This window comes from Dasypus novemcinctus, chromosome 3 (genome assembly GCF_030445035.2).
Source record: "Dasypus novemcinctus isolate mDasNov1 chromosome 3, mDasNov1.1.hap2, whole genome shotgun sequence".
NCBI lineage: Eukaryota > Metazoa > Chordata > Mammalia > Cingulata > Dasypodidae > Dasypus > Dasypus novemcinctus.
The window spans coordinates 15,558,422-15,586,070 of NC_080675.1; the positions used below are offsets into that span (position 1 = coordinate 15,558,422).

Sequence of the window (27,649 nt, forward strand, 5' to 3'; positions counted from 1 at the left end):
CATTTCCCATTGTTATCTTGGCTTTAGTGGTTTCCAGGTACCCAGGAAAGAAGATGGAGGAAGTAAAACAAAAAGAAAACTCATTGTGGTAGATTCAACCGTTTCCTGCCCCCCTGCCCCCCCCCCCCCCCCCCCGCTGTCATGTTCAAGTCTTAACCTCTGGTTCTTTGGGTATGGACTCACTTGTAAATAGGACCTTTAAAGGTCCTATTCGGATGAGGCCAAATTGAATCAGGATGGAACTGAATACACTATGGCTGAAGTCCTTATAGGTAGAGGGAATTCGGATGCAGTCAGTTAGTAGAATCCAGATGGAGAAACCAGAGGAGGCAGGAAGAGACAGATCACCAAGTGATGGGGCATTGCAGGAAGGCAGCACAGAACCCTACAGATTGAGGAAGAAAATATGGCCTGCCGATACTTTGATGTTGGACTTATAACTTCCAAAATCATGAGACAACAAATTCTTGCAGTTTAAGCCAACCCATTCTGCAGTATTTGTCATAGGAGCGCTGGCAAACTAAGATGCTCAGCCCACCACAAATAGTTCCTGGTTTATTTAACTTTGTATCCTGTAGGTTGTGAACACCCCTTAGAAGGATATTTAAGGTCCTTCAGGCCTACCTTCCCACTTCTATCTTCTATCACAACCAGTATATACCCTCCTTTGAGTAACATTAGATCTTCTGAAACCCACTCAAGGAAATCCCTAGAAGTGTATGAAAGAGACTGAGAAGGATTGATAAAGGTAATGAAGATGATGTGATACTGACTGTATGCTTATTTTCAGGTCAAGATGTTAGCATTCTACTAGGGTAGCCATCTGAGAAAGAACAAAGGGCTGTGTATCCATAATGATTTTTCCTGATGCATGTGGAGCAAACTTCAAGTTTCTATGATCTTAGTACCTTCTTTGATAAATTTTCATGTTGCATGTTTTCCTTTTTCCCACACAATGCCTAGACCAGGCAACACATTTTTTTAGTATTTTATGTAATCATTCATGCTAATCAGGATAAGCTAATTGCTGGGGGAAAAAATCCCCACATATCAGTGGTTTAACACAATAAAGTTTATTTTTTTCATCCATATACAATCCAGTCAAGATTGAGAGGTGGGAGGAGCTTTGTTCCATGAAGTCAATCAAGGACCCAGACTTCTTCCATCTTGTCACCTTGTCAACTTTTAACAATGACCTTCAAGATTGTCAAGGAATGGGAATAGGGACAGAATGGGAGAGAAAGCTCACCTGTTCTTTTTTTTTTTAAAGATTTATTTTTTATTTATTCCCTGCCCCCCCCCCACTCCTCCTGTTGTCTGCTCTCTGTGCCCATTTGCTGTGTGTACTTCTGTGTCTGCTTGTATTCTCATTAGGCGGCTCAGGGAACCAAGCCTGCGACCTTCCGGAGTGGGAGAGAGGCTATTATTCTCTTGCAGCACCTCAACTCCCTGTTCTGCTATGTCTTCTTATTTTCTCTCCTCTGTGTCTCTTGTTGCATCTTCTTGTTCCAGCTTTCTGTGTTGGCTGGCCCTCCTGCGCCCAGCATCTTTCCCTTGCTGGGTGGTACTCCCATGCAGGGCGACACTCTTGCACAGGGTGGTATTCCCGTGTGGGCCTGAACTTCGTGTGGGCTAGCTTGCCACATGGTTCAGCTTGCCCTCACCAGAAGGCTCTGGGCTGCTAACCCTGGACCTCCTCTATGGTAGATGGGAGCCCAGTTGGTTGAGCCACATCCATTTCCCATCACCTGTTCTCAATTGCTTAGATCCAGGAGTGAAACTCTACTTTGTTCACATTCCATTATTGAGAACTGTTCACATGGCTTTACCCAGGCACAAGGGGAATGGACAAAGTAGCTCAGCTTTGTACCCAGGGAGAGGAATCAAGTTTTGGTGAGCATCCATGACTGCTGAAATGTCACTTTCTTTCTGTAGTGAGTGCCTGTGACTCTACCTAGTACACTCTAGGGGCTCAAAAATGTTTGTTGAACAAATAAATGAATGAATGAATAACTATAACTATGCCTTCTGCCTTTTCCCCTAAGGCAGAAAAGGAGAAGAAAATAATATTGGGGAAGCAGAAACCTAACTGCCACCCATAATTGTATTCATATGACCATTTTTATTTGTTAAATAATTTCAAAAAACTTTAGGAATTCAATTTCATTTGAAGATTTGTTTTTCATTCATTCAACAAATATTTGAATGCCTCCTATGCATCAGATATTATGCTACATGCACAGAAAACAGGTGGAAGTCATAATTCCTACCCATAAGAAATGTGGGTACATTTCTCACAAGAAATGTAGTTAGTGGGAAGAGGGAAGAGAAGCCAATGGTCATGGTTATCGTGTAGGTGCTATGACAGAGATGTGGATGGACTGTCATGGGAATGCTGAGCAAGGGCCCTTAATTCAGTCTGGGATGGGTGTGTGTGGTTTCATCTTCCAGAATAGGTGATACTTCAAATGATTAAATGTAAGTTTGCCAGTTGATAGCCATAAGGGAGAGAAGTAAAGGGAACATTATGTGCAAAATGGGCAATTTAGGGAAATACAACTAGTTCAGAATGTCAAAAATGTGTGGTGGGTAGTGGGAAATGAGGCTGGAGAAGTAGGCAGGGACTTAGTCACAAAGCATTTATAAACAGCATTAAATGAGGGAGTAATGAATAGAGATTAGAAATAGAGATTAAGACATTTGTCTTTATTGAATGGAAGAATTGATACACTCAGTAAAACCCAAAAAGCAGTATTAGCCACATCAACCAAAATCTACCCCTTCCCCCCTCTATCTGCCTCAAATAATTTAAGACAAGGTTATTGGTAACATTAAATAAACAAACAAAAAGCTCCACTCAGAATGTTGGAATACCTATCATTTATGGGGAAAGGTTAAACTTCAGAATACAGAGAAAGGTATACAATATACTCCATTACTCTCAATGTAGCCTTGCCTCTGAAAGTAGAACAGGAAAGTGGCCCATTTCAAGGAAAATAAAGGGAGTGGTTTCATTGTTTTCAATGAAATGTATCTGTTAACAGGATGTATTCTTCTAAGCAAGCTTTTTTAGGTGGAAGATGGAAGAAAATAAAAAACAGTTTGGGAACCTCCTGCTCTTGGAACTTCTGCACTAGTGCAGAGGTTTTTAAAGTTGTTCAAGCACCCAGCTCAGTTCAGTCAGTAGTAACTGAGCAGTCATTCATTTATTCCTAGTTCATTCAGCATATCTTTGGGCGACATTATTGTGTCCTGCACTGATGTCAGGTGCTGCTGGGGAGTAAAATGACGTGGTCCTTGTCCTTGAGAAGATTTAACCATGCCTGAACCTAAAGGTTTCTAAACAAGGATGTGCTCTACTTGATTACTGGTCAAATAAGAGGAAAGTTAAAATTTCTGTTTATAAAAATAAAATAAAGAAATATATAGTGTAGTTTAAAAACCTTTTGGAGTCAGAAGTCTAGGGTCAATTGTTGGCTCTATACTTGGGCAAAAATTAACTGGTTTTGTGACTGACTCTCAAGTTTTTCAATAGTAAAAAGTGGATAATAATAGCTATATCACATTAGCAAGGGTTAAATGAGATGACTCATGTGAAAGTTTTATGTAAACAGGAGAGAATTTTGCAAACATTCATAATGGAGTAAAAAAAATGATTGGAAGACTTTAAAGCATTGTTTATCAAATTGTGTTTGTTGAAACACTAATGCCCCAGGATGGCAATAGCGGTTTCTCAAGAAAAGAGTTCTCTGGTCAGATAAATTTGGGAAATGTGGCTCTTTATTGTAGGACTTCTTAGGCCTGTAAATTGCTGAGATGCATTGTGAATATCAAGGAGAACAATCAAATTGCCTTTTTCCCCCATATTAATTTGATTTTATAATCTAGCCCTCACCGCACTCCATTGTTTCTGGAGATTGATAGAAATTACTCTGGGAAAGACTGCTCTCCAGGAAGAAAATCATTACCTTTGCTTCAATTTACAACCCATCAAGTGTCTACAAGCTGAGCCATTCTTCATCAGAGAATCCAGAAATTCATTCAAATTTCCAAATACGGTATTGAGATTCCCACCACAGGAGGTGTATATATATATATATATATGGGCCAGAAAATTCCTTGGCAGGATTCAGAGGGGATTCCAGCACAGAAGGTTGTGGTAGTAGGAGGGCGTTCAATTGGATACATTTATTGTGCCTTCCAACACACCCACTGCGGGCGAGGCGGTAGCAGTCACAAAGCAACAAAAGTGAGAGATGCGGGCTCATTCTCAAACACTTTATAATTAGGATATAAACATGAAAAAGTGAACTAACAGTAAAAGACAACTAAGAGAAGTTCTCTGTTTATAAGAACAGGTAAAGATGGAAGCGGACTTGGCCCAGTGGTTAGGGCGTCCGACTACCACATGGGAGGTCCGCCGTTCAAACCCTGGGCCTCCTTGACCCGTGTGCAGCTGGCCCATGTGCAGTGCTGATGCGCGCAAGGAGTGCCCTGCCATGCAGGGGTGTCCTCGCGTAGGGGAACCCCACACACGAGGAGTGCTGTGCCACGCAAGGAGTGCACCCTGTAAGGAGAGCCGCCCAGCGCGAAAGTGCAGCCTGCCCAAGAATTGCCCCCCACACCTGGAGAGCTGACACAATAAGATGACGCAACAAAAAGAAAACACAGATTCTTGGTGCCCCTGATAAGGATAGAAGCGGTCACAGAAAGAACACTCAGCGAATGGACAGAGAACAGACAACTGGGGGGTGGGGGTGGGTGGGAGAAATAAAATAAAAAAGGTAAAGAATGATGTGTGGCAAAAAAGAGTGCTCCCTCGTCCCTTATTCAGAGAGGATCATGGTACAAAAGCTCTCGCCCTGCACCTTTCCTGCTGCTCATCTCCCCTCGGATCCCTCACATGCCAACCTGGGCCTGGTTTTAGCGCTTTTTGAGAACAGGCGGCTGAGTCCAGCCTGGAGGAGCAGGGAGCCAGCACGCAGGCGCAGCGGGCTCAGGTGAGGGCCAGCGTTCCGCCCCCGGGCCCCCTCCCCCCGCCTTCCGCGGGTACCTCCCGAGGCGCGGGGGCGGCCCTGGCGGGGGCGGGGCCTCCGGGCGCGGCCGTGGGAGGTGACCCGAGTGGAGGTTCCCGGCCTTGGCAAGTGCGGAGCGCCCACTCCCCGAGCAGGTACCGGCGCCGCCTCAACGCTGTGCGGGACTGGGCGCCCCAGCGAGCTGCGCCGGGAGACCCCGCGGAGGTGTGCGGACCCGGCCGGGGACAGGTGCGCTGCTCCCAGGCGCGGGGCGCGGGGCGCGGGGCGGGGGCGCGGACCTCGCCCTCGCGTGTCGGGGCTCCCTGGTGGTGGAGGGGGCGGGCGAGCGGAGTGTGTGCGGCGCTCCGGGCCGCTCGCCGCCTGCCTCAGAGCGGCCCCCTCAGCGCAGCCTCGCGGGGCTGGGCGGGAGCGGCTGCTCGGCTGAGTCTGTGTGTGTGTTTGCCCGGGTGTTCGCTCTCCTTGTTCTTAACTTCTTTTCATGTCGCCGCCGCTGCGGGTGCGGGGCTGTTCCCGAGTCTCCTCAGCAACGCCTGCCTCGCGGGAGGCCTGAGGGGGTGCAGGTCCCCGCCGCCGTCCCCGAGGTCCCCTCCGCCGCCGCCGCGCCCTGTGGAGCCGAAGCGGACGGTGGGCGAGGCCGGGGACCCCTCCCCGCCCGGGACCCCTCCCTCCCCGGGACCCCCGGCGGGAGAGAGGGGCGACCCCAGTCCGGGCCGAAGCGGCCGCGAGGCGCGCCCCCCGCCCCGGGCTTGCGTGTCCGTGGACGGGGACCGGGTGGGCTCTGGGCGTTGGGGAACGAGAGAAGTCGCCTGTCGCAGGCGAGGTCGGCTGAGAACGGGTTAACGGAGGGCTTTTCTCAGTGACGTTTCTGAAACTTTTTGAAAGGGCGCAGAGGTGTGAAAATATCATTTTTCTGTGGGTTTTGCAGACACGAATTATCAGCCAACTAGGTTTTAGATTTGGCATCTACCTCTTCCAGTGTTGTTTTTTTTCCCCTTCTTTTCTTTGCTGGGAAAACACTATGGATGGCGTGTGGGGTATATTGAAGACTGAGAGACGTGCAGGTAGAGACAAGATAGATGCCAAGTCAAAAACATGATGCCGTTAGAATATGCAAAATACCACATGTAAAAGGCATGCGTTTACATTTAAAAATAGCTTCTGAGTCTCACTTCAGACCAACAGAGTTGTGTCTCCATGAATAATGTGAAAAATAGCCTGGAAAATATTAAGAATTAACAAAAACACCCCTGTTTGCCAATTTAATATTTTGATATGTAATTTTATTATGGTTAAAAATAGCTTTTTCTGGAAGGAAATGCTAATATTGCTTGCCTTTGAGAGCTGGGATTTGAGGAGATTTAAAAAAAAACATCTCTTTTGTATTCTGTAGTTTTTACTAACGAATATGAGTTACCATCATAACTGGGGGAAAAGATGCGATGAAAATTTACTTTTTTTTAACGCTTCAAGAAAAAAATATATCTTTTGTATTTTATTGGCTTCATTTGAATTTTAATAGTGTGTTCACAAATAAATGAGCAAATTAAGAGATTTATTCAGGCTGAGAGAAGGTGTGTTTGAGATTACTGTAGGACACCTTGGCACAGCTGTCTAGTTGGCAGATATTTTTGGTGTGAAGTTTTTCTGAAGTCAGGATCAGATTTCTGTACCATCAGTAGACTTGGTAGTAGTTAATTCTGTAAGAGCTGAAGACCAAGGATGAGGAAGGCCAGATGCCAACATTTAAATGATGGTGGGAGACAGCCAAGAAGTCTGAGGAGCATTCAGGAAAAAGGGAGGAAAACCAGGAGGAGATAGTGGTGCCACAGAAGCCAGGAGAGGAAAGGGTTTCAGTGAGGAGAGAAGTCTATCTCAGAGTCTGATGAGTCAGAGGGATCATGCAGGTAGGAACTGATAAGTGTCTGTTGGCTTTGGTAATTAGGAGTGGGTCATTGACGTCAGCAAAAATAATTTAAGTAAAGTGGTAAGGACAGAAGCCAAATTTGAGTGAATTTGAGCCATGAATAGAAGAAGATGAAATAGAGATAGTGAGTATAGACTACTTTTTCTGAGAAGCAAGTATAAAAAGAAGAGGTGAGAGGGAGTGAGTAGGGGAAGTTTATAGTCAGATGAGAAAAATGTAAGGACCCTAGAATACCATTACATTAACGTGCATCTCATGGCATTATTCCTCTCTCCTGGCTATGTACCAGAAACTGAGAGCAAGTAGCTGTGTCTATTGAATAGAACTCTTCCTAATAAAGTATTTCATGCCCCCCCTCCAAATTATCAATTTTAGCGGTATTTTGTTCTGTTGGGTTCCTGTGTTACCAGTGTTAAAGTCACATTAACTGTGCTAGCCTATATTTCACTATCTTCCAGCAACTTGATATTCCCAACTTACTTTTGTCATGTGATTTTTTTTTCATGAATATCTCAGTGACTTTTCTAAAGATCTTATGTAGAAATCAGACATTTTGACTAAACCAGAATCTAGGCGGCATACAACAGTTAGAGGGCCTTTGCTTCAGTTATTATGCATTCTAGGGAAAATACTCTTTAGATGAAAATTTCTTACTGATGAGTTTTACTTCAAATCTTCATTGAAAGTTTACTATTTTCATTGTTCTGTTCTATGGTTCAGACAAGTTGTATTTTGCATGTTTACCTTGGGAATATGAAGAAGAAAGACTAAAGTGGAAAAGGCTAACAACCAAGCGTTGACAAGAATGTGCACCTCTGCTGGTAGAAGTGTAAATTGGCGCGATCGCTGAAAAACTTTCTGGCATTATCTACTAAAATGCGTCATATGCATGAACTATGCCTTGAAATGTACCCAACAGAATTCTAGAAAAAGCAAACTAGTCTAAAGTGACAGAAGCAGATCAGTGGTTGCCTAGAGATAGGGTGAGGAAAGGTAAGGAAGAATGGATTAAAAAGGGGCATGAGGAAACGTTTGGGAATGAAGGGTATATTCATTTTCTTGATTGTGTTGATGCTTTCACCAAAGTATACTTATGTCTGACTCATCTAATTGTACGTTTAAACATGTGCAATTTATTGTATGTCAATTATACCTCAATAAAGCTGTAAAAATATTAAATAAAAACAGAGAGTGAAAGAAAACACACCACAAAGTATATTTATCTCCTTTAAATACTGTCGTTATCTCAGGGTGATGGGATTATGGATAATTTTCATTTTCTTCATATAGCTTTCTATATCATATTTTCTATCACAACCGTGTACGAACTTTATTTTTAAATGAGAAATTTTCTTATACATGCAGTAGTACTTTTGATATATCTACAATTATAAGACTACAAATAAAATAAATACTCATGTACCAATATCATGCTTAAGAAATAATACATTATTGATATTTTTGAAGTTCTCCTATATATTCTCCCTGATTGTGTCATTCTCTTTCTACTCTCCTTGGTTTTTCTATATTAGTTTACCACCTATGTAAGTATTCCTAGGCAATGGATTGTTTAGTTTTGCCTATTTTGGAATACTTATAAATGGAACTATGCTATATGATTTCACTTACTTGCATCTTTTGTAAAACATTATGCTTGTAAGAATCATCCATGTGGATATGTTTGTTTACTTTTTATTGCTATATATAATTCCATGTATGAGTTTACCAATGCTTATCCATCCTCCTGTTGATAGATATTTGGGGCGATTCCAGTTTTTTAAATTTAATTTTTACTTTTTGCCATTAAAAACAATGCTATGACCTTTCTAATACACCTTTCTTTGTATTCATGTGCAAGAATTTCTTTAGGCTATTTATCTAGGAGTAGAGTTGTGGATCTTCAGTTTTGCTAGATAATACTGAATTGTTTTATAAAGTGGTTATACCAGTTTATACTTGCACAAATAGTGTGTAAATGTTCCCTTTGTTTCCTTTCTCAACCACATTTGTAATTACCTGAATTTTTTCTTTTTGACAATCTGGTAGGTGAGAAATGGTACCTACCCTATTGGGGATTTAATTTAAATTTCCTTAATTATTTGAAATTGGACCTTTCATAATTCTTTTTCTTTGGGGTATCCACTTATGTCTTTTGCCTATTTTTAAAAATTTTCTTTTTGTCTCTTAAAAATTGATTTCTAGAAGTTCTTTATGTTAGTCTGAATACTAATCTTTTGTCAGTTATGTGTGTGGCAAGTGCCTTTTCTCAGTGCATAGCTTGTCTTTTTTTTTTTTTTTAAGATACATAGATCACACAAAACCTTTTACTTTTTCTAGTGTCTTTTGATAGACGCATTTTATATTTAAAACTAGTTAAATATGTTAGCCTCTTTATGTTTTGTGCTTTTGGCATCTTGTTTAATAGAGCTTCCCCTTCCCTGAGGTCATAAAGATATAGTTTGATATTTAAAATTTTAAAATGCTGCCTTTTGTAGTTATGTCAATCCATGTGAAATGATTTTTCATGTGAAGTGAGTGATCCAGTTTCATTTTTTTCCATATAGGAAATCAGTTTTTCCCGGTATCATTTAATGAATTTTCTGTTTTTCCTTCTAGTGATATATGTCTATTGTGTACCAAATTTCTTTGTGTTGTGGATATATTCTGGGCCATTCTTTCTTTGGCCTGTTTGTATGTACTTGCAGCAATCTTATTTACTTCAGTTGTATAAAGAACTAATACATGATAGAACAATTTATCCAACTATGTTTCTTTTGAAACTAGGCTGCTTCTCAAATTAATGTTTGTTTTCTTTTTTTAAGGATAATTTTTAAAAAATTACTGCAGAAGTTGTGAACTTACAAAACAATCATGCACATATGGAATTCCCATACAACACCCCTTTACCAACAAAACACACCATTGTGGAACATTGGTTACAGGTTATCAGATACCATCATCAGATATTACCACTGGCTGTGGTCCATAGTGTACATTTGGTATGTTTTTTCTATAACCCCTGTTGAAGTTTGACATGGTTATGAATTCCAAAAATAGGTATTGGATTATGTTTGTAATCTGTTCTATACCAGGGCATGATTAAGTTATGATTAAGGCTTTTGATTGGGCCATGTCATTAGGGCTTGGGGACTCACAGATAAAAGACATGGCAAAGGACAGAGTTGAGGGTTTTTGATGTTGGAGTTTGATGCTGAAGCCTTAAGCTGGAGCCCCAGAAAGTAAGCTCACAGAGGAAACAGAAGCAAGACCCTGGATGGGAGGAACCCAGGAAACCTGAACCCTCGCAGACGTTGGCAGCCATCTTGCTACAACATGTGAAAATAGACTTTGGTGAGGGAAGTAACTTATGCTTTATGGCCTGGTATCTGTAAATTCCTACCTTAAATAAATACCCTTTATAAAAACCAACCAATTTCTGGTATTTTGCATCAGCTCTCCTTTGGGTGACTAATACACCCCCTTATTATTAATATTGACACAGTACATCTTTGGCATTGATGGAAGAATATTACAATGATTTTGTTAAGTATAGTTCATAGGTTACATTAAGTGTATTTTCCCGATGCTTCTTCACATTCCCACCACCCTGCAATAGTGATGTATATCTGTTCTAGTTCACAGAAGAACATTCTTGCATTTGTACCATTAACTACAGTTCTCATCTGCCTCTGGGTTCATTGTATTATTCAGTCCCTAGATTATTTTCTAGCTTTCTTTCAATTGACATTTACATTTTTAGACTACACTTTTCAGCCACAATCCCATTTATAAACCAGCTGCTACTCACTGTAATATGTTACCCTTAGCTCCATCCATTTCCACACTTTTACGGTCAATTAAAACTTCTATATAACATTAAGCATTAGTACTCCTTTGCAGACCTCCTCTCATCTCCTAATAACCTATGTTCTAGGTTTTAACTCCATGCATTTATTCTTCGTATTTAACTAATATTAGTGAGACCATGCAGTACTTGTCGTTTTATGTCCGGCTTATTTTACTTAGCATAATGTCTTCAATATTCATCCCAATTTTATTTCTTATGGCAGCATAGTATTTCATTGTATGTATAGACCATATTTTGTTTATCCATTCTTTGGTTGATGGACGCTTGGGTTGTTCCCATCTTTTGACAATTGTGAATAATGCCGCTATGAATATTGGTGTGCAAATATCTGTTCACAACACAGTTTTCAATTTTCAGAGGAATTGCGAGAGATATCTGTTCACATCACAGTTTTCAGTTTTCAGTTTTCAGAGGAATTGCTGGATCATATGCCAGTTCTATATTTAGCTTCCTGAGGAACTGCCAAACTGTCTTCCACAGAGGTTGCACTGTTTTACAATCCCACCAAGGGACCGTTCCACCAAGGAATGCCCCTATTTCTCCACATCCTCTCTAGCACCGTGTTTTCTGTTTTTTTTTTTTAATTAAAAAAATTGTTCTATGTGATGTGAGATAATATCTCATTGTCGTTTTGCTTGCATTTCCCTTATAGCTAGTGATATTGAACATTTTTTTCATCTGCTTTTTGGCCATTTGTATTTCCTCTTTGGAAACATGTCTTTTTAAGTCATTTGACCATTTTAAAATTGGATTGCTTGCTCTTTTATTGTTGAGTTGTATGACCTCTTTATATAGAATAGAAATCAAACCCTTATCAGATATGTGGTTTCTGAATACTTTCTCCCATCGAGTGGGCTGCCTTTTCACCTTCTGGACAAAGTCCTTTGAATCACAAAAGTGTTTAAGCTTGAGGAGGTCCCAATTATCTCTATTTTCTTTCGTTGCTTGGGCTTTCATTGTAAGGTTTAAGGATCTACCACCTACCCACCAGGTCTTAAAGATGTTTTCCTACATTTTCTTTATAGAAGTTTTATGGTTCTTGCTTTTATAGGTAGGTCTTTGATTCATTTTGAGTTAATTTTTGTATAGGTGTGAGATGGGGGTCTTCTTCCTTTCTTTTGAATATGGATATCCAGTTTTCCCAGCAGTTTGTTGAATAGATTGTTCTGCTCCAGCTGGGTATGTTTGACAGCCTTATAAAAAATCACTCGACCATAGATTGAGGGTCTGTTTCTGAACCATCAGTTCAGTTCGATTGGTCTTTGTTTCTATCTTTATGCCGGTACCATGCTGTTTTTACCACTGTAGCTAGGTAATATGATTTAAAGTCTTGAAATGAGAGTCCTCTAATTTTGCTTTTCCTTTTTAAGATGTTTCTGATTACTTGGGGCCCCTTACCATTTCAGATAAGTTTGATAATTGTGTTTTCCATTTGTTTAAAAGTTGCTGGTGGAATTTTTATCGTGATTGCATTGAATCTGTATATTAATGTGAGTAGAATGGCATCTTAATGATATTTAGTCTCCCGATCCATGAGTATGGAATGTTCTTCCATTTATTTAGTTTTTTTAAAAATAAATTTCTTTTAGCAATGCATTGTAGTTTTCTGAATACAAGTGCTTTACATCCTTGGTTAAGTTTATTCCTAATTATTTGATTCTTTTTGTTGCTATTGTAAATGGAATTTTTTTTCTGACTTCCTCCTCAGATTGCGCATTACTAGTATATAGAAATACCAGTGATTTTTGCATATTGATCTTGTATCCTGACACTCATCTGAAATCTTTTGTTAGCTCTAGTAGCTTTGTTGTAGTTTTTTCAGAACTCTCTAGGTATATGATCATATCGTATGTGAATAGCGAAAGTTTTTTTCTTCCTTTGTGATTTGTATGACTTTTTTTTTTTTTAAAGATTTATTTATTTATTTAATTTCCCCCCCTCCCCTGGTTGTCTGTTCTTGGTGTCTATTTGCTGCGTCTTGTTTCTTTGTCCACTTCTGTTGTCATCAGCGGCACGGGAAGTGTGGGCGGCGCCATTCCTGGGCAGGCTGCTCTTTCTTTTTCACGCTGGGCGGCTTTCCTCACGGGCGTACTCCTTGCGCGTGGGGCTCCCCCACGCGGGGGACACCCTTGCGTGGCACGGCACTCCTTGTGCGCATCAGGGCTGCGCATGGCCAGCTCCACACGGGTCAAGGAGGCCCGGGGTTTGAACCGCGGACCTCCCATATGGTAGACGGACGCCCTAACCACTGGGCCAAAGTCCATTTCCCTGTATGACTTTTATTTACTTTTTTTGCCTGATTGTTGTACCAGAACCTCTAGCACTATATTGAACAACAGTGGTGACAGTGGGCATCCTTGTCTTGTTCAATGGGAAACCTTTGGTCTTTCACCACTGAGTACAATGTTAGCTGTATGTTTTTCATATATGGCCTTTATCGTGTTGAGAAAATTTTCTTCAATTCCTATCTTTTGTAATATTTTTATCATGAAAGGATGCTGTATTTTGTCAAATGCCTTTTCGGTGTCAATTGATGTTATTTTTCTTCTTTGATTTATTAATGTGGTGTATTACGCTGATTGATTTTCTTGTGTTGAACCATCCTTGCTTGCCTGATATAAAACTCACTTGATCATGATGAATAATTCTTCTAATGTGTAGTTGGATTCGATAAGTAAGTATTTTATTGAGGATTTTTGCATCCATATTCATTAGGGAAATGGGTCTATTGTTTTCTTTTTTTCTAAAATCTTTATCTGGAATTGGTATTAGGGTTATATTTGCTTCATAGAATGAGTTTGGTAGCATTCCTTCTTGTTCAGTTTTTTTTGGAAGAGCTTGAGTAAGATTCATATTAAATCTAATTCGAATGCTTGGTAGAACTCACCTGTGAAACCATCTGGTCCTGGGCTTTTCATTTTGGGGAGCTGTTTGATGACTGTTTCAATCTCATTACTTGTGATTGGTTTATTGAGGTCAGTGTAGTTTGTTTATATGTCCCTAGGAATTTCTCCATTTCATCTACATTGTCTAGTTTATTGGTGTCCCGTTATTTATAGTATCCTCTTAGTTGGCTTCAGTGTACCATTTTTTGTTTGTTTTTTTAAGTCTTTAGCACTTTTCTTTCTCAACATCACCTTGCTTTGAAATGATGAATAAATTTCAACCAATCACAAATCATCAGAAGTCCATTTTCGTGTAGTCTGAATAAAATCCAGCATAAATGTATTATTTTGTTTTGGGAATAATGCCTTGGTGTCTTTGTTCCAACAGCTTTCTTCCAAAGGGGAAATCACAGTTGATGTTGTCATTTTGGGTTTAAACTGCGCAGAAAAGAGTGAAGCTTGCCTTTTGTTTTTATTTTCTTTTTAAGTCTCCAGATCTTGGTAGACACTTATTCCAGACCAACATGCAGATAGTTGTGTCACCTGAACCTATTTGCAATAGAGATGATTTAAACATCAGCTGAGCTTAGTGATCTGGAGGTCCCCATTTATTTTTTTGATGTTGATTGCAGGTAACATTTGAAAGTGGTGGCAAAAAATTAAAAAGTTGGTATCCATCCACAAACACTCCCAATCATGGCTGCTCACAAAGAATTTCCAGTCGGAATGGTTGGTCTGGGATGAATGGAAAGTTAAGGATTGCTGACTGTTCTTCACACTATCCCCCAGATATGCAGGAATTCCTGAGTACCTGCAGGTCTATGAACACAGCTTTGAGTTCAGTCATCACATCCGCTGGAGGATCTTCTGAGTTACCACAGGTCAAGCTATCTGGGTTAAGGTCTATGATGCCCCCACTAATAATACCTTTTTGCCTGGTTTCATGCCACCTTTAATGTGCCCACAAAATGGAACTGTCAGTCATGGGAAGTACAAGTCTACTTGAACTGTAGACCCCAAGGAGTTGTTTAAATGCCCTTCCTCTTGTTTCACTATGGCATCGCTGTCAGCCACCAATCCTGCCATATTCTTGCACAGTGCGGCAGGGTGCATGGATGGTGGCTGGGTGTTAGGGGATGTGTGACAAGGCGAGCACAATGGGATCGTGGGACAGTCCTGTGCCGAGCAGGGGCTGCGGGTTTGAGAGTGTACACCAAAAAACTGTTTGCTGCTTCGCTCGTTTTTTCTTTGTCAATCTAGCTAAGGGTTCTTTTGGTTTTGTTGATTCTCTCTATTGTTTCTTTGTTCTCAATTTCATTTATTTCTGCTCTGATTTTTACTGTTGCTTTCCTTTGGCTTGATTTGGGATTAGTTTGCTGTTCTTATTCTAGTTCCTCCCACTGTGTAGTTATATCACTGATTTTAGCTCTTTCTTCTTCTTTAGTGTAAGCATTGAGGGCTATAAATTCCCTCTCAGCACTTCTTTCAATGCATCCGATAGGTTCTGAAATGTTGTGTTCTTGTTTTCATTCATCTAAAGATATTTATTGATTTCTCTCACAATTTCTTCTTTGATCCACTTATTATTTAAGAGTGTTGTTTAATTTCCATGTATTTGTGAATTTTCCCATTTTCTGCCTTTTATTGATTTCCACCTTTTTTTCCATTATGATCAGAGAGAGTGCATTGTATAGTTTCAATCCTGTTGAATTTATTGAGATCTGCTTTGTGATGCAACATATGGTCTATCCTGGGGAAAGATCCATGAACACTTGAGAATATATATCTTGCTGTTTTGGGGTGGAGTGTTCTGTATGTGTCTATTAGGCTTAATCCATTTATCATATTATTCAAGCTCTCTGTTTTTTTTTTTAATCGATCCTCTGCCCAGATGTTCTATCAAATGCTGAGAGTGCTGTGTTAAAGTCTGTGACTATTATTATAGAGACATCTATTTTACCTTTCAGTTTTGCCAGTGTTTGCCTCATATACTTCAGGGAATCCTGGTTAGGTGCATATACATTTATGATTGTTATTTCTTGCTGGTGAATTTCCCCTTTTATTAATACATAATGCCTTTCCTTATCTCTAAGAACTTTTACTTTTAAAGTTTATTTTATCCAGTTTAAATTTTGCTACTCTAGCTTTTTTTTTTTTTGGTTATGCATGCATGGAATATCTTTTTTCCAGCCTTTCACTTTCAATCTATTGGTATCCTTGGGTCTGAGGTGAGTCTCTTGTAGACAGCATATAGATGACTCATATCTTCTTATCCATTCTGCCAGTCTTTGTCTTTTGATTGGGGAGTTTAATCCATTAACATTCAATGTTATTACTGTATTCAATGTTATTACAATATTATTCCACCCATTTTGAGATTTGTGTATTATCTGTCATATTTTATTTTCATCAGTGCTTTTATACTTTTAGTTACTTTTACTGATATAATCTTCATTTCTAGACTCTCTTCCAAGCCTCTTTCTCCTGTCTTCTTTTTTCAGGCTGTAGTACTCCTTTAAGTATTTCCTGCAAAGCCAGTCTCTTGGTTACAGACTCTCAGTTTCTGTTTATTTGTGAATATTCTAAACGTGCCCTCATTTTTGAAAGACAATCTTGCTAATATAATATTCTTGGTTGGCAGTTTTTCTCTTGTAGTATTTTAAATATGCCTTCTTGCCTCCTTGGATTCTGATGAGAAATCAGCACTTACTCTTACTGGTTGTCACAGTTTGATATTGTTGGTTAATTCCAAAAATAGATATTGGATTATGTTTGTAAACTGGTGTGTCCCACTAGCCATATAAGATTATATTGGATTCAGAGGTTTCACTTTTACTTGATTAAATAATGATTGAGGCTTTAATTGGGTTATATCAGTAAGACTTTGCATCCCTGTCCCCTTGGTGGGTGGGGACTCACAGAGAAAACAACATGGCAGAAGAGTTAGTTGGAGTTTTGATGCTTCAGTTTTGATTGGTACCTGGGGAAGTAAAGACAGGGAGAAGGAGGACAACAAGGGATTTTTAAGCAGAAACCCAGCAACTAAACACACAGTAGAAGAACACAGAAGAATTAGAGACAGCTCCACAGACATGGCAGAGGCCCTGGGAAGAGAGACGAACAATTCACCTGATACTCTACAGCTGACCTTGTGGAGAGAAGCAAGTCTGAGCCTGGAGAGAATCATGCCCCAGGGAGAAACACAAAACCTAGAGAGCCTGATGGCCTACAGCTTTTATTGGAAGAAGCTGGGACCACAGAGCCTTAAGAGGAAGAAGGCAGAACATCAGCAGCCATCTTGCTCCAACAGGTGGTAACAGACTTTGGTGAGGGAAGTACTTATGCTTTATGGCCTGGTAACTGTAAACTTCTATCCCAAATTAGTACACTTTATAAAAGCCAAAAGATTTCTGGTATTTTACATTAGCACCCCTTTGGCTGACTAGTATAGTGGGTATCCATTTTATGTTATGAATCACTTTTCTCTTGCTGCTCACAGAAGTTTCTCTTTGTCTTTCACATTTGACATTCTGATTAGTATGTGCCTCAGAGTTGGTCTATTTGAAGTTATTTGAATGGGAGTACATTGTGCTTCTTGGATACAGATATCTTTGTCCTTCCATAGGGTTGGAAAATTTTCTACCATTATTTCTTCAGATAATTGTTCTGCCCCTTTCCCCTTCTCTTATATTTGCATGTCTCTTGCTGTCATTTAGTTCCCTGTGACCCTGTTTAATTTTTTCCATTTTTTTCTTCATCTGTTCTTTTGTATCTTTGCTTTTGGAGGCCATGTCTTCAACCTCACCGATCCTTTCTTTTGCCTCCTCAGATCCGCTGTTATATGCCTCCAGTGTATTTTTAAAATTTCATTTATTGTGCCTCTCATTCCCGTAAGATCTGCTATTTTTCTCTCTATGCTTTCAGATTTTTCTTTGTGCCCTCCCAGTGTCTTCTTAATGTCCTTAATCTCTTTAGCCATCTCATTGAATTTATTAAGGAGGTTTGTTTGAACTCTGTGATTATTATCTCAACTCCTTTATGTCACCTGGAGGCTTATCTTGTACCTATGACTAAGCCATATCTCCCTATTTCTTGCTGTGGATTGTCATTTTTTGTTGGTGTCTTGGCATCTGGCTTGCTGGATATATTTATTCTGGGTGCAGAATTCTGCACCCAGAATAAATATATCCAGTTTAGGGCTTTCTTGCCCTTTCTCCCTTGTTGGTTGTATATTAGGAGCTGAGGATGTAGTTGGTACTGTAAGCTGTGAAGCCTGAAGGTGCCCATGTTACCCCAGGAACTGATGAAGCTTCTCTCATCTTTCTCCTCTGCCAGGGAAAGGGGCAGAGCCGCAGCTGTGTGTAATAATTCTCCTCTGCCAGGGGTAGGGACAGAGCCATAGCTGTGTATAATAATTCTCCTCTGTCAGGGGTAGGGACAGAGCCACAGCTGTGTGTAATAATCCAAGTCAGCAAGCCAAGACCATCTGTAGTTGCCTGGAGAGACTGATGAAGTTTCATGCCCCTTCCTCCCCTGTCTGGGATGGGGATGAAACTGTAGGTGTGGGTTTAAAATGATGCAGTTGCCCAGGGAGATTGATGTAGCACACTGGTCCCCATCTTCCCCTGTGAGGGGTGAGGATGAACCCTCTGGAGTGCCCAACAATTTAATCCATGTGGATTGAATGTGCCTGCAGTTGCCCTGAGAGGCTGAGTGAGAACTGTCCCTTCTGCCCTTTAGGAGGTGGGAATGGAGCCACAGGCACCCAACAGTTCAGTCTCTGAAGACCAAAAGTGCCTGGAAAGGCTGAGGAAACACCAGCTCCTTCCTATCCTATTGGAGGTTGGGGGTAGAGCCACAGATACCCAACAGTCCATCGTGTGCAGGTTGAAAGTGCCTGGAAAGGCTGAAGAAATGCAGCTCCCTGCCTATCCTACTTGGGGACAGGGATGAAGCTACAGGTGTCCGACTATTCAGTCTGTGTGGGCCAAAAACATCTGCAGTTACCTAGAGAGGTTGGTGAAACACTGCCCCCTTCTTGTCCTATCAAGGTTGGGGGTGGAGCCACAGGCACTCAACTGTTGAGTTTGTGCAGGCCCACAGTGCCTGCATTTGCCATGCAAAGCTAAGGAAACACCAGCCTCCTCCTATCCTGTAGGCAGGGGGTGGGGGTTGAGATGGAATCGAAGGTGCTCAACAAACCACTTCATGCAGGCTGAAAGCTCTTTCTGTCCATAATTTTGGGATCCAGAAGTCTGATGTCATAGTAGTGATGAAAATTCATTTTACCTCCTTCAAGGGACTGGAAAGGAAAGTTACCATGATGTCAGGTAAAACAGGGAAAAAGGCTGTCCTTGTGAAGTAATCACCAGACAAACCATGGAGGGAATTATCACCTTGGGGGGTTTCAAAAAATTTCAAGATGTGAACTAAATTTTTTCACCCTTTAAAAATAGACAATTCAGTGTTTTTTATTGTATTCAAAAAGTTCTCTGGCCATCACCACTAACTCTGTATTTTCAAAACTCCTAAAAGAAACCTCATATCTTTTAGTAGTCATCCCTATTTTTCCTTCCCTTCAACCCAAGAATATGATTCTGGATATTTCATATAAATGGAATTTTACAATATGTGATGTTTTGTGCCTAACTTAATTCACTTAGCATAATGTTTTCAGGATTCATCCATATCGTAGCATGAATGAGTACATCATTCTTTTTATGAAGGAATAATCATCATATGGATATGCCACATTTTGTTTTCCATTCATCAATTGATGGACATTGGTTTGTTTCTATTTTTTGGCTATTATGAATAATGCTGTTATGAATATTGATGTAGTAATTACAGAAAATCATAATACAGCATGACACCTTCTGATAAAAAGGTAATTACAAAGAGCTTGGGGAATACATAGTATTGGAGCAGGGTCCTGTAGGACCACTGTTTTGCCAGACATTACCCAAGGTATCTCTGGGGAGGGCTGGCATGGCTCGCAGCTTTTGTTAACTGATTTAGATCAGTTACTAACTGATCTTTTAATAAATCAGTCCACACATTGGAATGTTCTATCTAAATGTCATGGTCTCACACCATTCCTGGGATTGAATAGAGTACCTGGAATGAATCAGATAGACAGTAAGTAAGATTTAATGGTAACAATTATAATGATTATGATAATGACAGCAAACATTTAGTAATCTCTTACGATATACCTGGCATCTATTCAGTGCTTTATGTGGATTACTGTGGTTTGATCTTCACAATAATCCTTAGAGGTGCTTTTTTTTTTTTTAATTGATAAAGAAATTAAGTCGTAGGCTAAGTAACATGCCCAAGGTCATAAAGCTAGTAGGTGAAAGTTACAGAATTGAAACCTAGGCAGTGTACTTGTAACTACTTGTATGTGCTGCCCCCTTGTTGCTTGCAAACTGGTGGTGTCCAATATAGATAGCCAGCATATGGCCTGTTAACCTGATTGGTGTTGCCCCTTTGCACACACTCTTCCTGAAGCAGTGTGATAAATAAGAAAGACATAAATTGGGAAATTTAGGTTTTAGTTCTGAATCTAGCATTTTTTAGTTTTCTGACTGATTGTATTCTGTATATAAAATGAAGGACTTGGACAAAATGATTTCTATGAATCATTGAATCTTTTTTTTCTGTTAATGTTCTATGATTCTATTCATGTGTTATTTTTTCAACAGCTTTATTGAGGTGTAATTGACATACAATAAATCACACATACTGAAAGTGTATAATTTGATTAGTTTTTAATGTATGTATATACTAGTGAAACCATCAGCACAATCAAGATAATATCGATTACCCCCAAAAGTTTCTTCTTCTCCTCTGTAATCCCTTCTTCTCACCCCTACTGTCCCCAGGTAATTTCTGGTGTATTTTCTGTTACTATAGATTAGTTTGCATTTTCTGTAATTTTATATAATTGGAGTCATAGAGTATGTACTCTCTTCATTGGCTTTTTTTCACTCAGCCTAATTATTTGAGGATTTACCCATATTGTTGTCTATAAATAGTTCATTTCTTTATTGCTGAGTAATATTCCATTGGGTGGATGCATCATACTTTGTTTATTCACTTATTGATAGACATTTGATAGTTTCTAGTTTTGGACTATTTTAAATAAAGCTGGTATGACTTAGTGAACAAGTCTTTGTATGTACATATGATTTCTTTTTTCTTGGGTAAATACTTAGGAATGGAATGGCTAGATGATATGGTAGATGTATACTTGATATTTTAAGAAACTGCCAGAATGTTTTCTACAGTGATTATATCATTTTATATTCCCTCTAGCAGGATGTGAGTGTTCCACTTGTTTCACATCCTTATCAACATTTGGAATGATCAATATTTGTAATTTTATCCTTTCTGATAGGTGTGAAGTGGTTTCTTATAATTTGAATTTGAATTTCCCTAGTGGCTAATGATATTGGACATGGTTTTATGTGCTTATTTACCATTTTTATATTTTCTCTGTAGAAGCGTCTCTTCAAATCCTTCGCCCCATTTTAATAAATTGTGTTACTTATCTTTTGATTATTAAGTTATAATACTCCTTTCAATATCTGGATTAAGTCTCTTACTGGATTTATGATTTGCAAATATTTTCTTCCAGTCTCTGGACTGTCCTTTCACTTTCTTGATGACATCTTTTGAACCACAAATGTTTTAAATTTCGACAAGTCAAATTTATCAACATTTTCTTTTATTGCTTGCAGTTTGATGTCATATTAAATTATTGCTAAATCCATGGTCACAAAGTTTTACTCATATATTTTCTTCTAGAAGTTTTGTAGTTTTAGCTCTTACATGTAGGTCTGTGATCAATTTTTTGTTTACAGTGTAAAGTAGAGATAAATACTTCTATTTTTTAAATGTTTGTAGCCAGTTGTCCTAGCACCATTTATTGAAAGGAGTATGCCTAATTCTCATTACATTTTCTTGGCACCTTTATCAAAAACAACTGACCACAAAGGTAAAAGTTTATTTCTGGACTCTCAATTTTATCCCATTGATTTATATGTCTGTCCTTTTACCATTAATACGCTGTCATGATTATTGTAGCATTGTTGTAGGTTTTGAAATTGGAAGTGTAAGACTTCCAACTTTGTTCTTTGTCAATATCGTTTTGTCTGTTTTAGGTCCTTTGCGTTTCCATATGAATTTTAGGATTAGCTTGTCAATTTATAGAAAGAAGCTGGGAGTTTGGAGTGATTGTGTTGAATCTATAGCCTAGTTTGGGGATTATTGCCAACATTATTTTCTTCCGATCCATGATCTTGGGATGCCTTTATTTATTGAAATCTTTTAATATTTCTTTCAGTAATGTTTTGTAGTTTTCTGTGTACAATTCTCGCACTTTTTTTCTTAAAGTATTCCTAAGTGTTTTAGTGTAGTGTTTTGTTTTTTTTTTTTGGCAGTTTTTGTGGATGGAATTGTTTTCTTAATTTCATTTTTGGACTGTTTATTGCTAGTGTATAGAAATACAATTGATTTTTATATATTGATCTTGTATCTTGTGACCTTACTGAAGTTGTTTATTACTTTTAGTAGTTTCTTAGTGGACTCCTTAGGATATTTCTATTCACAAGATCATGTCATGTCTAAATAAAGAGAGTTTTACTTCATTTCCAATGTGGGTGCCCTTTATTTCTTTTTCTAGTCTGATTACCCTAGCTAGAATCTCTAATACAATGTTAGGTAGAAGTGGTGAGAGTGTAGGCCTTGTCTTTTTCCTGATCTTAGGGGAAAGCATTCAGTTTTTAGCATTTAGTTTAATATTCATTGTTCATAATAAAAAAAAGCAACAACTGGAAGAATAGTTTTTATCATGAACTATTCTTGTTGGATTTTTTTTCAAGTGCTTTTTCTGCATCTATTGAGATGATGCATTTTTGTCCTTTATTTTATTAATATAATGTATTACATTAATTGATTTTCATATGCTAAACCCTCTTTGCATTCCTGGGATAAAGCCAGCTTCGTTTAGAAATATAATCCCTATTCTGTGTTGCTGGATTTGGCTTGCTTGTATTTTATTTAGGATTTTTGTGTCTATATTCATGAGAGATATCCATTTTTTACTTTTAACCTATTTGTATTTAAAGTGCATTTCTTATTGGTAGCATATAGTTAGGTCATGCGTTTTTTAATCCATCCTGACACGCTGGCTTTTATTTAGAGTATTTAGAGCATTTATATTGAAAATGATTTTCATTAAGTTTAAATCTATTATCTTGCTATTTATTTTCTATTCATTCCATTTGTTCTCTGTCCTTTTCTTCTTTTTATTTCTTTCATAATAAATTGAGTATTTTTTATTATTCTATTTTGTCTCCTTTGTTGGCTTATTTGCTATAACTCTTCTGATTTAGTAGTAACTTTAGGATTTATAGTATACATGTTTAACTTATCACAGTCTAACATCAAATGATATTATACAGCATCACATATAGTGTGATACAGTAAAAGAAACTTACAATAATGTATTTTCATTTCTCCCCTCTGGGCTTTGTATAATTGATGTCATACATTTTACTTTTACACAGGCTATAAAGCTCACATTACAATGTTATTTTTTAAGTATCAATAACCTTTTGAAAAGATTTGAGTAATAATACATCTTATATATTTACCTCTAGTGCTCTTAATTCCTTTGTGTAGATCTGTATTCCATCTGATACCATTCTTCTTCTACCTGAAAGATGTGGTTTAGTATTTCTTATGAATTTGCTGGTGATGCATTGTCAACTTTTGTTTTCTGATAAAGCCTTCATATCACCTCTGTTTTGTCTAAGATATTTTCACTGGGTATCAAATTCTAGGTTTTTTTTTTCTTTCAGTACTTTAAAGAGTTTTGCTCCACTCTCTTCTTACTTATATTGTTTCCAATGAGAATAACGCTGCCATCTTTATCTTTGTTTCTGTGTATTTAACATATCTTCTTTTTTCCTTTGGCTGCTTTTACAGTTTTCTGCTTATCACTGGTTTGGAGCAATGTTATTATGATGTGCTTTGGTGTGGTTTTCTTCATATTTCCTGTGCTTAGTGTTTATTGGAGTCCTTGGATATGTGGTTTGTAGTTATCACATTTGGAAAATTTCAGCCATTTTTTTGGCAAATTTTTTTTCTTCCCTCCACATCTCTTTTATGGACTAATTACATGTACATTATCTGCTTGAAATTGTCCCTTGCATTACTGATGTTTTTTTCATTTTGTCTTTATTCTTTTTTTCTCTCTGTGTTCTGTTTTAGCTAGTTTTTCTGCTATGCCTGAGAGTTTGCTAATCTTTTCTTCTGGAATAGCTAATTTATTAACTCCATCCAGTATATTTTCCATCTTTGACATTATGTTTTTTATCTCTAGAAGGTAGATTGGATCTTCTTTATATCTTCCATATCTCTACTTTTTTGAATGTGTGAAATCCAATTAAATAACTGTTTTAATGTCCTTAACTGTCCTGTCCTGTTCTGGATTGTTTCAGTTGTATTTAATGTAGTATTTAATGTAGGACTATTTATTCATCACCACTAAGGCAAGACCCATCTAGGTATTCTACCAGTACCTTGTGAATGATGCAATTTTACTAGTCTGGTTGGCAGAGAGAGGCATTCTTCCTGACCCTGCTGAGTGTTAGTTATGGTTTTTCTAATTTTTTTCTGGTGATTTCCCCCCAGTCTTCTGTAGTTTCCTTGCATGTATGTTCTGATTCATACTCAAGTGGAATCCTCTCCTGAGTTCTGGAGTCCTCTCTATTCTCTAGTATTTTGTTATGTGAACTCTAGTCTCTAGGCTCCTTATTCTCCCCATACTCTCAGCTTTGTCTCTTCAACTCAGAGAATCTGCTGGGCTGTGCCCGGGTCACTCTTCCTGTCTGCAGCCTGGAAACTCTCTAAAGGCTGTAAGATGGGGCATTTGTTGGGCTTACATTATTTTGTTTCTTCTCTTTCAGGAATCACTGTTCTTTGTTGCTATATAGCAAGTGTCTTAAAAATTGGTGTTTCAGGTATTCATATTTTTCAGGTAGTAGCGTCCCTGTTATTTTATCTTGGCCGAAAAAAGAAGTGTTATATTTTTTGACAATATTTTTCCTTCAGGATATTCCTGGGTGTTCATTTCAATCAGCTTTCACATTTAATTCATAGAAACTTGCCTCCCTTTCTACATATCTCCCCTGTGCACCTCCCCAACTCACTTTACCATGACACCAAGGCCATTTACTTTGAGTGCTCTTTCCCAGAAGTAATTATTTTTAACCAGTCTTCCCACAATCCCCTCATGATTAATATTAAGTGTTTGCAAGCTAAATGGGGTCAGAGATGGGGTTTGATGAATATGCTGCAATATAAGTTGTTATATGTGTTACTCCATTATCTACCAATTTGGTATTCGCTGAGTCCCAGCTAAGTTTCCAGCACAATACAGGGTGCTAAATGTTAAATAGAAAGTTAGTACAATATCATTTTCTGATCAGTATATATATCCTGCCAGGGAGACTGAGCAAGGTTTCATGAAATGCCCAAAAAATGCTAGACTCTTTTTTAATTTTTTAAATTTTTTTAGGCTACTAGATGTTTAGAGATGAGAGAAATTAGTATGAGTTAGAGTGGTCAAGGAATATTTCCTTTAATATACTGGGGCTAAACAAGGCCTTTGAAAATGTATACATTTTAGAAGCAAATATAAGATTCTATTTATGATAGCCAAAAAAATATATAGGCATATACCTAAGAAATATTCAGAATCTATATGAAGAAAACTGTAAAAACTCTCAAAGACACAATATTGGTTTGAACAGATAGAAAGACACTTATACTAGGGAAGAAGACTCAACATCATAATGATACCAGATTTTTCTAAAATAATTTATAAACTTAATACAGTCTCAATGAAAGTATCATCAGATTTCTCCCCTAAAACTAAATGGATTATAAGGTTTATCTGTAGGAACAGACAAGCAAAAATAGCTAGGAAAATCCTGAAAATGAAGAGCAATAAGGGTAGGATGCTATCTCAGCTAGCTGTTAAAACATATTATAAGCCTTTATAATGAAAATAATGTTGTATTGGTACAAGAACAGACAGACCCAGTGAAGAGAATAGAAAATACAGAAATACATCTAGTTGTTTATGGAAATTTAGTCTGTGGAGAAAATATGGAATTTTAAAAAAGAGGTGTGTGTATTATCTGGATAGACTATTGAGAAGAAATAAGATTAGATTAATTTCCGATACTGTCAGAATAGAGTATAAAACTATACTAAGTACTGGAAGAAAACATGGGTGATTCCTTTATGACCTATGTGTGGAGATAACATTACTATAACTCAAAATCCAGAAGCAAAAGTGAAAACATAAATATAATTACATAGGTATGTAAGTAATATGTATGTATGTATAATGTGTATACTTTTGCATAGCAGAAAACACCATATTCAAAGTAAAAAGACAAATGACAAACTTGAGAAATGCTTGCCACTTATATCATGGACGGTGGGTTAATATCCCAAATATGTAAGAAGCTTCTTAATTTAGAGAAAAGAGCTTTATGGAAAGATGGGCAAGAGATAATAAACAGAATTCACTGAAATATGTATACATCAGCCTTATATGAAAAGATGTCCAACCTCACTCATAAGAGAAATGTAAATTAAAATACACAAGTTACCAAGATCCTATCAGACTGGCAAAACTCCATCATTTTGACAATATTTGTTATTCTTGTCAGAAACACACTCTCATACATTGCTACTGGAAATGCAAAATGGTACATTGGGAGAGATTTAGTAATATCAAGGAAAATTACACATATTTGACTCAGATGTCCTATCAGAATCTGTCTTGATCTCAGATATATGCTGAGAAATAATCTGGAAATATGTGTGCTCAAAGCTTCTGTAGCACTGTTTATTATCCAGATTTTTATCTTAATTTAAACCACCCAACTCTAAAAAAAATTTGAGAACATAGGGGAAATTTTAATACTGATTAGGTTGTTGATATTAGATTTTTAGATGTGATAATGCTATGCAAGTTATGCTGATAAAAAAGTCATTAATTTTTAGATTTATTTACTATGTTAACAATCCATTACAGATACTGTTTATTTTGATGCTCTATTGGATCTATCTGTACCCAGTGAAAGCCTGTTGGTGTTAACTCCTGAGTCCTTCTGCTACAACCTTTGAAAGATGATTACCTAAGTATTTATAGATGAAATTATATAATTGGAATTTTCTTCAAAATATCTAAAGAGCAGGGAAAGTGAGGAGGTAAAGATGAAGTAAGATTTGTCGTGAATTGATAATTGTTGAGTTTGATAGGGATTTCATTTACTATTAAATCTTCTTTTGTATATATTTGAAATTTCCCACAAAAAATGTACAGGGTTTAAGTAGGCTAAAATGAAGGGAGTGTGTTTGGAGCAGTCATTGAGACCAAGGTGGAAAATTGTATTATGTATTAATTGCACTTGAAGTTCTTACACAGTTTTATGGTCTTGGTAAATTTAAAACAGGTTCTTTTTATTTGCACTATATATTATTTTGGTTTAGTTAGCTGGTATCTTTTTTTGTTTGTGATACAGTGTTAAAAATACATCTTTCTGTTAGCTAATTCTATGAATTAATTAATTTAGCTCATAAAGTATGAATTTAAAAGTATAGGACTTGTGAAGTAAGTGTAACTCAGTGGTTGAGCACATGCTTCCCATGTACGAGGTTCTGGGTTCAATCCCCAGTACCTTCTAAAAAAAGTATAGGACTTTGGATTCCCAAAAGAATTGCTATAGGTAAGTGAAAATTATATCACACTTTTAAATATTTCTTTCACATATATATAATGTATACACTTTTGCATCTACTTGAACATAGATTTAAGTACACTAGGCTAAAAAGAAAATTGAAAGTG

At 38.0% G+C, this 27,649-nt stretch overlaps 1 protein-coding gene and 1 pseudogene across 2 annotated transcripts in view; one reads left to right on the plus strand and one right to left on the minus strand.

Moving 5' to 3' along the window:
- Positions 1–5,023: 5,023 nt before the first annotated feature.
- The window catches only part of TC2N (tandem C2 domains, nuclear), a 58,534-nt gene continuing 35,908 nt past the window's right edge, over positions 5,024–27,649 (plus strand). The window contains exon 1 of one of the 2 annotated variants that reach the window (XM_004475399.3): positions 5,024–5,264. The gene's annotated coding sequence lies outside the window, so the exon portion shown is untranslated. The remainder of the gene's footprint in view (positions 5,265–27,649) is intronic. The other variant, XM_004475400.5, reaches the window with a different exon arrangement.
- LOC101414495 (galectin-related protein pseudogene) lies at positions 14,290–14,799 on the minus strand (annotated as a pseudogene).